Source organism: Marmota marmota, unplaced genomic scaffold (genome assembly GCF_001458135.2).
Source record: "Marmota marmota marmota unplaced genomic scaffold, marMar, whole genome shotgun sequence".
Lineage (NCBI taxonomy): Eukaryota > Metazoa > Chordata > Mammalia > Rodentia > Sciuridae > Marmota > Marmota marmota.
The window spans coordinates 3,944,192-3,961,714 of NW_025999927.1; the positions used below are offsets into that span (position 1 = coordinate 3,944,192).

Consider the following 17,523-nt stretch of genomic DNA (forward strand, 5'->3'; position numbering starts at 1 on the left):
TGCACCCAGTGGGGACTGGGGGGGGGGGGAAGAAATGCCTATAACTAACTTCAAGTACTGAATCTTGAAAGAGGGAGTCCTAGAACACAGTGCTAGGAACTTAACCATAGCTCTCACTACCTCTTCTTCTTCCAACTCCTTGCAGCCTCCAGGCAAGTCACAAGTTGATCATAAAGGATAATCAGACGAGTCGCCGTCTTCTTGACACACAACCTAGAAGACACTGGACTATCACCTTCATACTACTGAGAAAGATGTCTTTGCCCCTTCATCTCAATGTTCCTATGGATAGCCACAGTATTATTCTTTCTCAGAGTGAAAGGTGTTTGAGGACATAAGAGAACTCCAAAAACTAAAACCAAACAAATATTAATTGCCACCAAATTTCATATCCTTGAATTCCTTAAATGGATTAATTTGTCATGTACAGTACAGAAAAAACTACTTTGGGAATACTAAAGAAAAATTCCTACTTCTGGAATATCGAAAAGATGCTTCTTTTTGGTTGCCTGTTCTCCCCTTCTCTATAGTTTTTACTAGGAAGAAATATGAAAAACGTTTCCTTATTATAGCTGTGCAGGTTTATTTTAAATCACAAGGGTTTTTTTTCTTCTTTTTTTTTTGGTGAGAGTGATTGTAAATTGTTTTAAAATGCTCAACTCTGGAGCACTGTCTTGAGCTCCTGTACCACACACTGTTCTAGGCAAATGAGAAGGGAGCAGGCAGGAAATGGAACAGAGCTATGTTAGAATGCACAGGGCTTTAATGTGAATTAGGAAAAACACCTTTTCCTAGTGGGTGCAGCCCACGTCAGCACAGACACCAAAGCACAGGCCTCTCACTCCACTGCCCAGATGGGACAGCTCTGGAATGGAGTCAATACCCTTCCCATGCCTGCTCCCACTGCTTCCTGAGCTAATTGAATCAGGAATAAACTCTAAAATCATGGGGGAGGAAATTATCAAATTATGAGTCTAAAAATGGTAGTCCCTTAATTGCTCTGACTACTAACACCCTCTCAGCTGGACTATTACAAGGTAGAGCCATATATCTTGCAATGCTAAAATGATTCCACCTCAGTGTGGCCATTAGAAAGGAAAGCTGATAGCCATCTAGAACTGACTTTCTCTCTTATTGAGAGACATATTCTAGGCAACGTTGAAGAGTTTTGCTACTGCTCTTAAACTGGCCTGGCTTACCTATCTCTGTTTTGTAAAGCCCAGCCTGGGCATCCATGGATTTCTCATTTTTTCCAAGACCATAATTCTAACTGCCAGCAGTTGGCAACGGCCTCCTTGGCTCTGCCATCACTCCTTACATACAACTGCATTCTTGTTTTTATCACCTGATATTATACTAAGGAAGTTGGGAAGCATATATTTTTAATAGACTAAAGCTGTCCTTAGGACATTAAATCTATTTGCCTGTCTCCAAACGACACAGATACCCTGTAGTTACTTATCTATACAACTTTCTGACTACTAGGTCATAAGCTCCTTAAGGCCAAGACCCTGTTTTATAACTTTTTGCCTTTTACAGTTATAATGCCAAATTTTAAATTAAACATTATTACTATAATTTTCCACTTCTAATACAACTTGCCCCAACAATATTCCTATAATGGTTATATTCTTAACATTTACCATAAATGAAGGACATAGTAACAAATGCCTATAATCATATAAATGACCTCAGAAAAATGATAAGTTTTGCTTTCTTTCATATTATGATTAGTAAAATACGAACAGATAAAACAATAAAAAAAAAACCCTGACTTAATGTATTAGTTACAACGTCTAGTTTTATATCATCAGATAATTCTTCAATGTGTCATTTAGGGCTGGAGATACAGCTCAGTGGTGGCATGCTTGCCTACCATGGAAAAGGACCTGGGATCAATACTCAGTACCATAAAAAAAAAAATCATTTAATTCAAGCAATATTTAGTGATTACCTACTATATGCCAGGTATTATTTCAGGCACTAGGTACAGAACAAAAACAAAAAACCCTATCCTCATGGAGTCTAGTGGGGTAGAGATAGGAAGGAAAAAAAAACCCACCATCACATATTGTAATGTCAGGCAGTGCTAAGTGCTATGGAAAAGGTGAAACAAAGTAAGGTACAGAGTGAGTGGTAGGAGGAATGCTGCTTCAGAAGATCTGAAGAGGAGAAACTTAAGCAAAACCCTAAGTGGAATAAGAAAATGGGTTCTATGAGTATTTGAGAAATGTGTGTTTTAAGGTGCTGAGATGCATGCTTAATGCACTGGATATTGAATGCAACATTTAAAAAGAAAAGTCAAAAGGGACTTGAAAGAGTGAGAAAAGTCACTCTGTCCTACTTTTCAGGAACAGAAGATAAGAAAAGAGTAAAGCAGTGTTCTCCTGGAAACCCTTCTCCTTAAGAATACAAGAGAACTTGCTGAGATGATGGGCCTGTTCTACATCTAACATGGCAGACAGTATTCTTGTGCTAGAATTTTGTGGCTACTGATGCTGTAATGAACGGTAGGAACCTTGAAGATGAGTGTTGGTTCTAGAACTGAGTCCTGCCTGGGCTGAGCAAGACTGAGTCAGGGAGAAGAGGACCATCCAGCACAGGAGAAAGAGAAGTAACAACAAGAGAGACCGGGAAAAAAAACCAGGAGAGTGCTGTCTTCCAGAAAACCAGATAAAGAAAGTTTGGAACAGGAAGATGTGAGCAAGAATAAAAAATATTGCTGAGACACTATGGAAGATGAAGATGGGAACACGGAAATCCTGACAATCTTGTCAAAGAATGGTTTCTGGGGAGCGGGAAATAAAGACAAAGACAACCCTTTTGGGAAGTTGTGCCATAAAGTATGCAAAGAAATGGGTGGCAACTTGAGGGAGGGTAGAGGGCAGGGGATTTTTGCTTAAAAACTGATTCAAGAGCATGATTATAAGCCGAGCTATAGCCTGTTGTTTCAACAGAGAAATGAAATATAAAAAACTAGAAGGAAAGATAATTGTAGGACAATGAAGGCAAAGTTAAGAAAACCCAATATTTAAGTGAAGGGACAGTCCACCTAACTGAATAAGAAGGATGTCATATATGGGTACAGATGTAGCAAGGAGAGTATATTTAACAGTGGGAAGACCAAGAAGTTCTTTGCAGGAACTTCCAGTTTTCTTTGTGAAATCAACAGCAAGGTCACGAGCTGAGAGAGAGAAGTGGGGAGGAGGTGTTAAACTGATGGGTATAACAGGGTCAAAAACAGCAGCCCGTGAGAGATTTCCCACTGGACTGCCAATGAGTTCAAGCTAAGACTGAATTTCACTGTTCAATAACTGTGCCCATACCATGATCTAATTCTCCTGTGTGTCTCCAAGGACAGAATGATAGAATGACTGTCAAATACCCCATGGAAATCTGTACCTACTACAGTTGCAGCAGACTCCTGCCTGTACGGGTAGCACTCCAGTCAAAACTAGAAACAGGACTACCTGGGTGAACTCGTTGTCTAATACCCACATAACCTGTACTGCTCATCTTTTCCTTCTGTATATACTTGCAAATCTTTTCAATGCTCTCTCGAGTCTTTTGTGGAGGCATCATCAATACACTAGAATCTACAGAATTTACATTCCTTTTAATTTGAGGACTTTATTCCTCCACAGACTTCTAAAAGTTTTCACATGCACCAGGACTCAAGGATTACCAGTTCAGCAAAGACATTAGCAAATCTTCTCAGAATCTGACCATAAGATGTGAACCTGTTTTTCTTACTTCTGCCTTTATTAGCCTGGGTGTGGATCACTCTCTTGTGTCAAAGACAGAAAACAGAAGCTGAGAGTTCAGGCTCTATATCTGATTAAAGGGTCAGTTTGTTAATAAGAATATACTACTTATTTGTCATTTTCATTCTCTATATATAAAATATAAAGGTAAGCCTTTTTTCAAAACTTATTATCTGACTAGGATTGTATTCCTTTCTTATGTTTTGTACAAACATATTTTGGTTTCATGTCCTTCATTCTTTGGTCTGCATGTACTATTTTAAAATCAGTTCATCTGGCCATTCGACTTCTCCCTTTCTTCCACATATTATTTTTAATTGTTTGGTAAAGACTCTATGATTGCCTGACAGCATGAATGCTCACCAGAGGCTGAAAACCATGAGTTTCTGATGGTATCAGTTTTCTCAGATACTTTAAGTTATTCAGCAGGATTCAGCAGCCTGGGCCTACCAACAAAGGTGGCAGACTAGGGGAGGAAGCAGAAGCAGGATGAAAGGGAACAAAGGGATGGGTGTCAGAACAGTCCCCATGGTCAAACACAAGATCAGGCAAATGTTGATAGACAAGGAGAAACTACAGGTAATCCAGAAAGTCTGGATCTCTGTGAGATGAAGGAGAGACAACATGCAAATGAAGGGTGTTGGGGTTTTAGATACAAGCAGTTCCAGATGATAATTACATCCTGAGTGGAACTGTGCAGGTAGGTATCTACAGTGAAATGAAAGGTAGGTAACCACAAGGCTAGGTGTTTGGACATCTTCACAAGCTCTTAAAATGAAAGCTCCAAAATGACAGGGATTTTGTCTGTTGTGTTTACTACCAGATCCCCAGCATCTAGAACAGCACCTGGCAAACAGAAAGCATGCAATTCAACTCACTCACTGAATGAATGGCATGGCCTTTCAGGATTCCCATTATGTTCCCTTGTCTGATTAAGTCCTCACTGTAGGTCAAAGTTAGGTTCAGAGTATCAGGTCTGCTGACCATTTCCTTTACTTTCTAGAAATGAAATTGTCAATAAAATCATCACCAATGTCTTTGCTTTTGAGTGAAACTTCTCCAGACATCTGGATAGTTGACTTTGAAGTCTTAGCTCTGTTCTGGTTCTGTGATTAATTTCCATAATCTACTATCCACCGAAACATCAAACATAAAAACCTCAAGCTAAACAATAGGCAAGAAGTGATCCCTAGGTCACTGAGCTTTCTCCTGAAGAATACCAGTGCCAAGGGAAAGGGCTTTTACAGCTTCATTTTTCACAAATTCATTAATTCAATCAATGTTTATTATTTATTAAATATTTCAACAAATATATATTAATCTGCTTATTCGTTCTGTCTTCATTAGTTTAAGAATCTCTTCTGAACAAATATGCACATAACCAGCATTGGACAGCAGTAAAGGACCCAGAGGCAGCAGATGGGAATCCGGCCCTTCCCAGCCAGTTACGCAGAGCTGTGTGAAGTTTGGCTTCCTCTTCCATAAACTGTCTAGCCACAGGGTTCCTGTGTGGCTCCTAGGTGGTTATATAACACCAATAACATGACTGGCCAATTCCATGGTTCTATTTAAAGCTAATGCTAGCTGAACATGCTGTGAGAGTGCCACCTGGAGGAAGGAAAGGGTCACTGCAACAACCTTCCCTCAGAACAGTGGATTCATGATTCAGTCATCAGCTTTATGATTCAGTCTCCAAGGCAGTAATGAAAATAAGAGCAAGGGAGTACTTGTATTTTCCACTTTACCCTGCCTTGTGGCTTCCACAGAAAATAAGAAAAAGACAAGAAAAATTTTATAATAATGAACAAGAAAGTATAATTTTTCCTCATCAAAAGGTAATGCCCAAAGACTCAAGTCTTAATCTCATCAAATGACAAAAATTCTTTTAAATTTCCTTTTAAAAATAATATCATATGTTTTCCCAGTTCCTTAATTGCAATAGTATTCAAAAATTACCACTGGATATAATATTTTTCAGAAATACTATATGCCAAAAAGATTGAAACTGTTACAAATTACAGGGTTATTTGGAGAATTAAACAAAATACTGTACAGAATAATAAGTGCTCAATAAATTCTGTTGAATCAGAATAAGCCACAATTGAATCAGTCTTCTTAAAAATAAAGGAGGTTGATATGGACTTAAATATGCTAAATCTCATCTCTCTGGTGTTCAATATATATTGATAATAAACTTAGGGAGCAACCTTCCCAAAGATCTCTTATGTTCTTTACAACACATCACTAACAATCAAAAAACAAAAATTAGAAGTAACATCATTTACACCATGTCACAAGTGACATGAATAAAGGAATGAACATGAATAATTTAAAATCAGATATTTTCATAAAGGCATAGAGTCAATTTTATCTTTTGGCTCAACAGTACCTCAGTAAATACTGCAACCTCTTAATAGCTGGCAAAAGTGACACTTTCAGCTGTGATCTCTTTTCCAGATATTACTTTCTAAAGACAGCTATTTAAGCTGACATTAGTTTATTATAAGCAAAACAATTATTTCTTACCTAAGTAAGCTTCTCAAAAATAGTGGAATATATTTTCCCTTTTTCCAATGTGTTTAATGAAATACTTTCAATGTCTGTAGAACTGTGGACTGTTCAAATAAAGAACACTAAAAATTAAATGTATTAAAAGTATTTCAGGAGAGGGTGACCCTCATAAAAGTCCCTACCATTTTTTTTTTCATATTTTAGGGAGTCAATAAACAATACTACCTGTACCCATTCCCCTTTCCGCAAGCCCAGCTATCCAGTCCAGCTGCCTTGAAAGTCTGGAAAGAAGAGGCCACTCTGGCTCCTTGTATGACAAAGCTGGCCACGAAATAAAGGAAATCCAGGCACAGGGTAGCAAGACAGAATTTTAACAGAAATTCAGAGGAAGACACACCAGCATCTACCAAACTGAAGCCCTTCAACAAGTGGTTCATTTTCCCTAAAACAAAGCAGGCAACCAGATAGATACCTCAGAAAACTTGTGTTGACCCTGAGTACCACAAAAAGGCAGAAATTCTGAGATACTGCAGTTTTAGTGAGTCTTCACTAAAAGGAATCATGAAGGCCCATCCACACAGAACACCTCCTCTGGCTTTCCACCCTAGTTGCAAGAAATATATAGAAGTTTCATGCTAACTAGCTCATCCATCCTCAAGGCAGACCTTTGGATTTTAACAGAATGACAATGATGGTGAGGATCTAATTAACAGCCACAGTGACTGCATACACACACCTGGTGCTGCTGAAAGCACTATATATACATAGTTGGTTTAATCCTCTAATAATCTCATAAATGCTATTATTTTTTGTTTCACATTTGAGAAACTGAAGCACAGAAAGGTTAGGCAATTGCCCAAGGTCGTTGAGTTACTTAGTCTCAGAGCAGGATTCAGTCTAGAGCAATCTCTTGGTATGCTATATATTGACTCTTCCTTCCTCACTTCTATTTCAGTTTATAGCCTTTACCCACTCAGATGAGAAACCAGGATAGCACTTCATCTGGGGCCTAGACAATTCTCCCTCTTGACACCTTGCTGGTTCATGTCTGCATCAACTACTTTATGTTCTTGGGTACTTGACTTCCTCTTTCTAAGCCTCAGTTTCTTATTTGTACAACTGGGTTCCCCAGAATACCTGCATTTGTCATAAATGTTAAAATTCAATGAGAGAACTCATGCAGAATGCATAACAGTGCCTGGGAGACTGGAGAAAAATTAGTAATTATTAGATATTATCAGCATTACCTTGAAACCGGCCCTTCTCCTCTAACTATGCTTACGCATTCTTAGGCCCTCGCCTCCTCTTTTCACTTGCAATACCAACAACTTCCTAATTGGTCACCCTACCTATGTTCTGTTTTCCATCTAATCAAATCTTACAATTGCTAAAAAAGTAATTCAGATTTCTGGAGATTACGAATAACATTCCAATTTGTAGGGAATAAGATCTCAATTCCTTAAAATCAGAGTATGCAATATGTGCCACCATCAAGTCTCTCCAAATCTTCTACCACATCTTAACACACTGCATTACCCTACAATTCCCCATAGGGTATCCTCTACACTATTCCACTATTTTAATCATGTTGCTTTTGCTATGGAAATAAGGTCTTATTTTACTTTAAAAAAATTAGGGCCACAAACAGTAAGAATTCAACAAACAATTTATTTAATACTAAATTCATTAGGAAACATTTTACTGTTCAAGTATCTTTAGGAAATCTTCCCCCAACTAAGACTCTGAGAAATAAATAGGCACATTCACAAAAGACTTTCTGCATTCCACAGCAAGTACTGAAGGTATTAATGAAGTAAAGTGCTACACAAACATCTAAACACCTTATCACAATTGTTTATATTAAAAAAACCTTCAACAATAAATTTTTGGATGTTTATTCATACTATGCTAAAGATTATTATTCATAGATATGGTTTTAAAGTTCTTTAAAATCTACTATAGACATGATACATTTCCATACCCTCTAAAGAACAGTTTGGAGTCTTATCCTAAACATGAAATGAAAACAATCAAAATCATTTATATAGCAACACTATAAGGATGAATTATTTTTCAGATATATTTTACTAACAGTGAAAAACTCTGCAAAGTAGGTTTTAGAAATACCGAACACAGACACATAACTTTCAGTATAATCTGCAAGGATAGACAACTCTAGTTTTCTCCCATTCTTCTGTGATCACATAGAAACAATACATAAGTTTCCTTTTAAAGAAAGAAAAAAGTAGCTGATGTAGTCAATCATGGAAAAGTATTTATTGTTATAAAACATTTCATAGGGAGAAAGGCAAGAACAAGGTGAAACTGAGATCCAGCTGTGGTACCCACTGCCTCCTCGTTGTCCAGGAAGATCAATAGACAGGGGATAAGAGCACAGGCTCTGGAGAGCAGAGAAAAGACAGGGACATCAATGACATTTTCTGAGTAAAGCCATTTAAAATCCAACCCTCGTCTTCCCCCCACCACAGTGAGCATCATCACAGTAGTCGCTGACACTGTGATCTAGATGAAGACACACATAAGAACACAAGGTAGAATCATAAGGGATCCTACATTGGATCTGGGGTTCTATGGTGCACAGGCATCATTGGCTATAGAATTACTTTATTAGAATGATTAAAATGATTAAGAAATTAGTAGTACAGTAGAAAAAGTACCAGACTAAAAACAATCAAGAGATTTTCCGGTTTTGTTTTACCTCAAACTCTTTAGGATGTCACACAAGTTGCTTAACCTTTCTGACCCTCCATTGTTCTTATATATAATTTTAAAAAAAACAAAAACTAGATGATCTTCCAATGTCTCTTTGGGTTGTGAACTTTCATGACAGTACAACATTCAGAAACTGTAGTAAGCATGAAGATCTATTCAAGATCATGACGACATACTTTAAACATTTCCTTAAGGTGTACATAACTAGGTTTTGTCAAAACTGGTAGTCTACTTTTTTAAATAAGATATTGGGAAAATAAATATATTTTAGTAATGAGGAACCAACGACATTAGAAATATTCTCTAAAAGTATAAAAAGAAAATACTTCAAGAATAATTATCACCATTACTGTCCTCAGACACATCACTAAGAGCAAATTCAGAAAATGGCAAAGGGTTTTAATCTTTAACAAACTCTAAGTCAAAATGCAGTGAAGTTTAATAAAGTCTAGACAAGTAAATATCAAAAGCAGGATAAGAGCTGTGAAGATAAGCAGCTGTTCTTCAAGTTACACCAGTAAAACTTCCTTTTGCCATTGGCCAGAATACACTGAATTTTGCACTTCAATGAATGAACAACCAGAAGCAATAACAATGAATGCATTTTCTGAACTGATAGATGTTGCCCTTTCAAACAGGCCACATTCGTATGATAAATGAGGAAATCGTTCTCATCACTGTTTTAATTTCACACTCATCCAAGCTCAGTGTAATAATTATGCTGTCGAAATGATATTTATGAAATTGCAATTGTTATTCTTCTGTCCAAGGGATAAAGACAAGTGAACTACAGAAATAATAAAAATTATGGCAAGTTACATTTTGGCCAGATGAATTTTAAGGAGAGGAGAACGGGAAAAAATTTGTATACCATATTGCTTTTTAAAAGTTTATAATACTTAGCCGGGTACTGTGGAGCATGCCTATGACCTCAGCTACTTCAGAGACTGAGGCAGGTTGATTGCAAGTTTGAGATCAGCCTCAATAATTAGTGAGATCTTGTCTCAAAATAAAAGTCTGGATTTAATCCTCAGTACCATCAGGGGAAAAAGTTCATAATACTGACACAGCATACAGATTTAACTTCACTAATGCCAAATAAACAGAAATTACTAAATGCTGAATCCAGCAAAAAATCAAATGTTATAACAAAATATTTAATTATACTTAGCTAGAAAATCACAAATCTATTGCAACAATAATCTTGCCGGTGGGCTATGACTAGCCTATATGAAAAAACAGTGCAGAAAAATAGAGCCCTAGAGGTGGTCCACACTCTATACATAAATTTTCCAATATTCCCTTCCAATTGGGAATCTGTTTCTTCAAAACACTGCCTGCTGGTTCTAGTTTTTGATAAATTTTAGCTATTATATAGTCTATCTTACTTAATTTAAAATGTATCTTGATCTTTCATTCTTTAATAACAGATTTACTGGCTAGACATTACTGGTTTTATTCCCAGCTCCTTCCTAGTTTTTAACCCTTCATCTCCACTGGCTTCTTTACTATCAACCTTTTAAAAGAAAAAAAAAAAAAATCCTGCTGATACCTCCTCTTTCAAAATTACTCAAGGGCAGTCCGTAAAGGAACTGTCTTCTCAATTCACCTCACCCCTCCACGCACTGTGGCCTGGCTTTTGCCCACACTTCTCTACTGAAACTACTCAGGCCAAGATCAACAATAACCTTTTGATTGCCAAATTCGTTCCAATAGACACGTTCCAGTACTTATCTGATTTGACCTCTCTGAGGAACATGAAGCATGAGATGATTAACCATCCATTTCTTAACTCTCTCCTCTCCTGACTTGTGAGATGACAAAACCCATGTGCATACACATTTATCTGCTTTTCTTGGTTTTCCTCGGACCACTTCCTCTGTCTTCCTGGCTGGACTGGGCTCCCAATTCTCTCCCTCACCTATATTCTCTTTCTTTGCGTTCTCCATTGACTATCTCTACCACTCCTATTGTTTCAAGATGCACTTCCAAATGTTCAACTCCAGATGAAACTAAGAAATTTCTCGAAATCCCCAGATATTTATAAAGATGTACCCAGACCATTTCAGGACAATATCATGGTGGTAGAGAAGATCATCTTAAGCTAGTATGCTGCAATACATGCCCTTCTAGCTTAGGTTCAATTATTCATTCTCAACATCTACAGCCCCTTTCCAATGTACTCTCTCTCTCTGGATACTGACCATTACTACAACCAAACATTTCTATTTGCCCAGGACAGTCCTGGTTTACACCTGCTCTCCCAGAGCAACTATTAGTGACACTCTTTCATTCACAAAATAGCACCTGTTTGGCCAATAAATTACATGATTTCTCTATGTACCCATCCATTCTTTCTGATTTTTCAAGTACAACTAGGTGAGTCATCCTGCCTCCAATTTTGTTACTCTCTACCCCTCAGAACCCTCACCCTGTTGCTAAGAAGCTTCCCTATAGCCTCTACCTTCACACAGGAAGATCACCTTACTGCTTCTTAATAAACCACTATACCACCCAGATCCCAAGTCAGGAAAACAAGTTAGTATTCTCCTGGTCTCCAAGGTGACTCACAAATCATTGTACTCCATTTGATCCAACATTAATATTATAGTAGAGCTATATTTATAATTGGCACCTATGACCTTTGAGTCAATCATCTCTGTTTATTATGAATTTTGTCATGTCTTTCCCCACAAGAACTGATATTCCAGGGGTTTCATGATCCTTAAGAACAATTAATCCCAACACAGTAGACTTAAAGTGCTTCACCTTCCTCTTCCTCAATAATCCCTTCTTTGCAGAAGGCCAACATGGTTTATTAGCTGGCCACAAGAGCTTTGGAGTTAGACAGACTCAGGTACTTCCTTGTTGTGTGCTTTGGAGAAAGTTCCTTAATCTCACCAAGACCCAGTTTCCTCAGATGTAAAATACTGATACTAATATGGTCCTAAAGAATTGTCATGAAACTAAGTTTGACAACATATGAAAAACATTTAGTGTAGTGACCAGTACACAGTGTCCAATAAATTGCAGCTTTTTATGACAGCACAACTGTTGTAATTAGCACCATTAATTTGGCTACCCACCACCACCAAGTTGTACTTTGGCACTTATCACCTGAAACACCTCCAAGTCTAGAATCTTATTAGGACTCTCACATCACATCTGTTTTTCATCTCTAGTACTCCAATACTGCCATCAATCCTGTTCCTTACTCACCGAGATTCTTTACCCTCTTTATTCACCACATTTATCAGCTCCAGCTTGGTTTGGCTTTTTTCTTCCCCAATCAAGTAGGATGCCCAAGGTTCAGCCCTTCAATTGGCAACCTTGTTACTGCCCCTCCACCCAAGTTCTCCTTCACACCTTCCCCTCCGCTCCCGTTCAGGTTCAGGTTCTACACTGTTGCAGGTAAGTGGTGGAGGCAATAACTCGACCATTCTGAACAGCCTCTTTGTACATTTGTCATTTCAAACCTGTCCCCTTCCCAGTCACAACAGTAACTTTTCTTTTCCCCGAAGTATACCTCAGCCCATGTTTTCCTTCTCAGTTTCAGGAGATAATCATGTTTCACAGAGAAAGGAGACACATCCGGGACATTTGACTCTATCTACATCCACTCCCTACTTCCTTTGCCTTCTTAACTAGGAAGGGGCACCACTGTTCTCTAGAGCAACCCTTTCCCCTGGGCCCCATCCCTCCCATTTCCTTTGGGATTATGTTTTGTTAATTATTTTCCTTCTCGTTTGACTACAACTTTGTTCCTCTTCAATATCCTCTTGCCTCAACCCATGAAAGTATCCCTGACTTATCCATCCTTAGGAAAAAAATTTCCACCAATCACATCTCCCTGTTCAAGCTTCCATCCATTGTCCTCCATTACCAAAAGTATTTTTTAAAATATACTTATTAAATGAAGATGTTTTTATTTGGCTCAGAATCCCCCCACCCACTTTAATTCTATCTAATTGGTTCCAACAAAGGAAGTACAAAAGTTAATTCCACCAAACTGAAGAAAACTGATGAACTTCACATCTTCAACCCCACTCTTCCATCTGTAATTTAAAAATTAACAATTATCAGCATCACTATTCACCCAGTCTAGAATCAAAGAATCAGATATTATACCTTTGGCAAATTGAGCTTGAGGTTAGTTTAATATGATTTGTTCTTTAAAAATGAATTCCAGACCGGGCACGATGGCACATGCCTATAATCCCAGCGGCTTGGGAGGCTGAGACAGGAGGATAGCGAGTTCAAAGCCAGCCTCAGCAAAAGTGAGGTGCTAAGCAACTTAGTGAGATCCTGTCTCTAAATAAAATACAAAATAGGTCTGGGGATGTGGCTCAGTGGTTGAGTGTCCCTTGGTACTAAAAAAAAAAAAAAAAAAAGAATTCCAAGTCTTAGAAATCAGTGTTTTCTTTTGTAATTATGAAGCATGTGGCAATCTTGTCCGTTATCTTTCTAGGAATCAGTCACTGTCAAGATTTTCAATGTATAATTTCTCGGTTTCAACTCCATCTTCCTCAATTTTTAAATGTAAAATCTGCCATTCTTCAGTTTTCTGACAAAAATCTTCTCTATTTTTTAGACCTGTTTTAGGTCCACAACTAAGCTGAGTGGAAAGTAGAGTTCCTATATACCTGTCCCTGCACATGGTCTCCCTGGCTTTGGAAGTCCCACACTACAGAAGTAGATTTGTTACAATTGATAAGCTTACACTGACAGGTGATTCTGATCCCAAGTCCACAGTCTACATTAAGTGTCACTTTTCCTGCGTAAATGCAGCAAGAGTTGGCAAGCATTCAGTGGCAGATGTCCACTATTCTAACATCTCACAGGACAGTTTCACTCCCCTAAAATCCTCTGTACTCTTTTTGCACATTATTCTTCCCTCCCCTCAACCCCTGGCAACCAATGATCTTTCACTGTCTCCAGAGTCTTGCTTTTCCAGAATGTCATATAGTTGAAATCATAAAGCATGCTGCCTTTTCAGGTTGGCTTCTTTCACTTAGTGGTATCATTTAAGATTCCTCTGTGTCTTTTCATGGTTGAGCTACTTTTAAATACCACTTTATTAAGGTATCATTGGCACAGAACAAAATGAATATATTCAAAGTATATCATTTGGTAAGTTTCAACATACATGCATACCCATGAAACTGTCATCATAATCAAGATAGTGAGCATATCTAGCACTCCATTAAGCTTCCTGGAGCACTACTGTCCCCCTCCCTTCTGCCTCACATCTCCTCACCCCATACCCAAGTCACCATTGATATGTTCTCTATCACTGAAGATCGGTTTGAATTTTCTAGCATTTTATAGACGGAACCACAGAGTATGTAGTACTTTCCTTTTTGGCCTGTCTTTATCCATATAATATAATTATTTTAAGATTTATCCATGCTGCATTATGATCTGTAGAGCCTTCCTTAATTGCCAAGTAATAATCCATTTTATGAGCACCTGTGTATTTCTTAAAAGTTAGTGGCAGTTTCATAAACATTTCTAAGTATGCATAGAACTCTACTGTTCATCTGTATCTTCCACTTATTTAAAATAGCTAGAAGCTCTCATTTCCTCATCAATTTTGGGTTTTAGTTTCAAATAATCACATTTGAATTAAATAATGACTAGCATTATAGAAAATTATTTGATTCCTTTCTTGATTAATTAATATTATTTATTTTAAGTCTTATTCTTCCATGATATTAGGTTTCTTTTTTGTATTTTATTTTTTCCCAGCAGTTAGACTTGATAAGCATTCAAAGTTTATCAGACCTCTCTCAATTATTAAAAACAAGACCAGGGGAGTTAAGAGGTACAAGGACAAACACAGGTGAGAAACAGTAGCAAAAGAAAGTAACATCAAAAAGAACATAGTATCCCCCTTGACTCCAAGACCAATTTATAACTAGTTACTAATCAGACACATTTTATATATTTTCAAGATATACTTGGGTTGAAAATCCAAATATTAGCTTATTTTCTGCTTCTTCATGAAAGGGCCCAGACGTTAAATTCCAGGAGTTATATATTTTTACTTAAGTTTTACAAACTGAGTTCTACTGATCCAATACTGTGTAATCTGATGTTAAAAAAAATCTCCATTTAACATGTAATGTCCCATTTATAGACATCTTTAATGAAACAAAAGAATTGGGATAATCTCTGTATATTATTGATTTATTAGTAAAGTATTAAAAATCCAGGTAATTGGGGCTGGAGCTGTGGCTCAGTGGTAGAGTGCAGCTCACCTGGCACGCATGAAGCACTGGGTTCAATCCTCAACACCACATAAAAATAAAATAAAGGTACTGTGTCCACCTACAACAAAAAAAATACATTAAAATTTTTTTAAATCCAGATAATTTCCACTTAATTTCACAAATGGCAAAATGAAGCCACATTTGATAACATTTCTAGAGCTTAATTTTTTTAACCTAAGCTACGTATCTTAAGATAATCTAGAAAAAGATTAATCAAATGAAGGTGTTCAGATTAAATACAGCAACACATTAAAAGGGTACTCTAAAATTCTGGATTATACGGTTTTCTCTACTACTAAAACTAAAAACACATGGCCTGAGTTTACGCAAACAAAAACAAAACTACACTAAGGGAAAGAATGACTAGGTTGCTTCAAAAGAACCAAAAAGAAAATGAGCATGAAATAAAAGCTGGCAATTTGTGGGTGAAAAATATTATGCCCTTAGAATAGTCAAGGTAACATAAAAATTCCTGTAATACAAAGTCACTAGAGTATACTACTAATAATCTCCACTTGGGTCTAATTGTATTGTCCTCAAACTCACTTTCTCCGTATCTGGTAGCCCTCATCTCAATATGTATCTACCCTACTTTTCTACTTTCTAAGGAAAAAATTCTAGTGTCCTTTACATTCTACCCTCAATTTATGCAGAAATTAACAACTTGTCCCCACTGCCACTAATTCTCTTCTGATCCAAGCTCCAGCATCTTTGGCCTGGATTATGGCAAGTCCCAGGTCTGGTATCCCTGAGCCTGCTTCTGCCCAACCCTGCCCTAGAGTGACCCTTTTTAAGGGTAAATATGATTGCACACTTTTTTATTCAAGGAATGACTCCCCTCCTTACATAAAAAAAAAATCTACCGGGCTTTACTCAGTGTGATCTCCCATCCCTCTCTGGCATTATTCTAAGACTAACCTCTCTGGCATTCTAAGACTCCTAGTTTTGCTCCCTCTAATCACAAACAAATCCACTCCTGCCTCAGGGCTTTTGCAAGTGCCTTTCCCTGTTTTCACACCATTTCCCCAAAGAAGGCAAGAATTACCTCTCACTTTCTTCCAATTCAAAGTCATCTTCTCCAGGAGGCCTTTCCTTGCTACCTCTAATTGCAACCCAATCCGTTTCCTGTCTTTCCTCTTCCTTGCTTTTTCCCTATAGTTCCTAACACCAACTGACAGCAATACTCTTCCTTTATTATCTGAGGTCCCCTGGCTAGAATGTAAGCTCCATTTAGAAAAGTGTCTGGCACACTGTACTGTTCAACAATATTTACTAAATATATACATACTATATATTATTTAAGTATTTAATGCAAATTAAATTACAATAACTCATTTTTCCTTAAGCCTTCTTTTCTCCAAATCCTCCCATCTTTGCAGTATTGATATGGATGATAGCAAACAGCTACCAGAAAGCAAGTTGCTAGCTACTTGCAAAGCTCTTTAAGACTGCCCATATTAATCAACTACATCTATAAAATGAAAGCTCAGAGTCAACATCTTTATTAGCATAAGGTTTCTGGGTGTGGAAGTTTAAAGTAGTAGAGCAGAAAAGCCAATAATATTCAGGAAGAAAAACTCAATTCAGTTTGTCCTATCAATCGGTTAAACAAACCCCAAAGAAAAGGCAAGCTGAATTCGATTTTCAAGGAAACACTAGCCCAAATTCAACACTAGCATATTCAACACAAGATTTAACACCTTAAAATTTTCTATCCGCTTAAAACAAACCCCATCAACTACCAGGCGCTGTCATTGGGTGTGTGCACGGTCTGCTGAGCATATGGGGATGTTTTGTTTTGTTTAACCCGGTAAGGACCGGGGCCGAGGCGGCTTTTCCTAGCTCCGGCTCCTGCCCTCCGCCCCGCTGCCCCGCCTGCCTGCACTCGGGCACCGAGTCTCCCTGGGTCGTCTCCCTCACAGCTCAGCCCGGCAGGGCGAAGCGGCGCTCGGCCACGGCTCCGGTGATGTCCCGGACCAGGGCTGTGGCCTGGAGCGGGTGTCAGGCACGCGCGGACTGAGGAGCTCGGGGACTGACAGGTGGGCCGGCCGCGGGACGGGGCGCGGCGAGGCGGCGCGCGGGAGCTGTCAGCCCCCGGCACTACTGCGCGTCCGCGCCCGGGGGTGCCGCGGCCGGCGAGGGGCCGGCCCGCCGCCAGCCTGCGGGAAGTAAAGTTAGTGTCCGGGGCTGCGGGTACGTCCCGGGGCCGCGTAAGGAGCAGCCGGACCCGGACGCCGGGCGGC

The 17,523-nt window shown here is 38.4% G+C and overlaps 1 protein-coding gene across 8 annotated transcripts in view; it reads right to left on the minus strand.

Moving 5' to 3' along the window:
* The window catches only part of Lyst (lysosomal trafficking regulator), a 165,948-nt gene that overhangs the window by 135,519 nt on the left and 12,906 nt on the right, over window positions 1-17,523 (minus strand). For 2 of the 8 annotated variants that reach the window (XM_048800396.1, XM_048800394.1), the window contains exon 1: window positions 15,269-17,342. The exons of 2 other annotated variants lie outside the window; for them this stretch is intronic. The gene's annotated coding sequence lies outside the window, so the exon portion shown is untranslated. Of the gene's footprint in view, window positions 1-15,268; window positions 17,344-17,523 lie in introns of those variants that run through there. 4 more of the 8 variants (XM_015504342.2, XM_048800393.1, XM_048800392.1 and 1 more) reach the window with 3 other exon arrangements.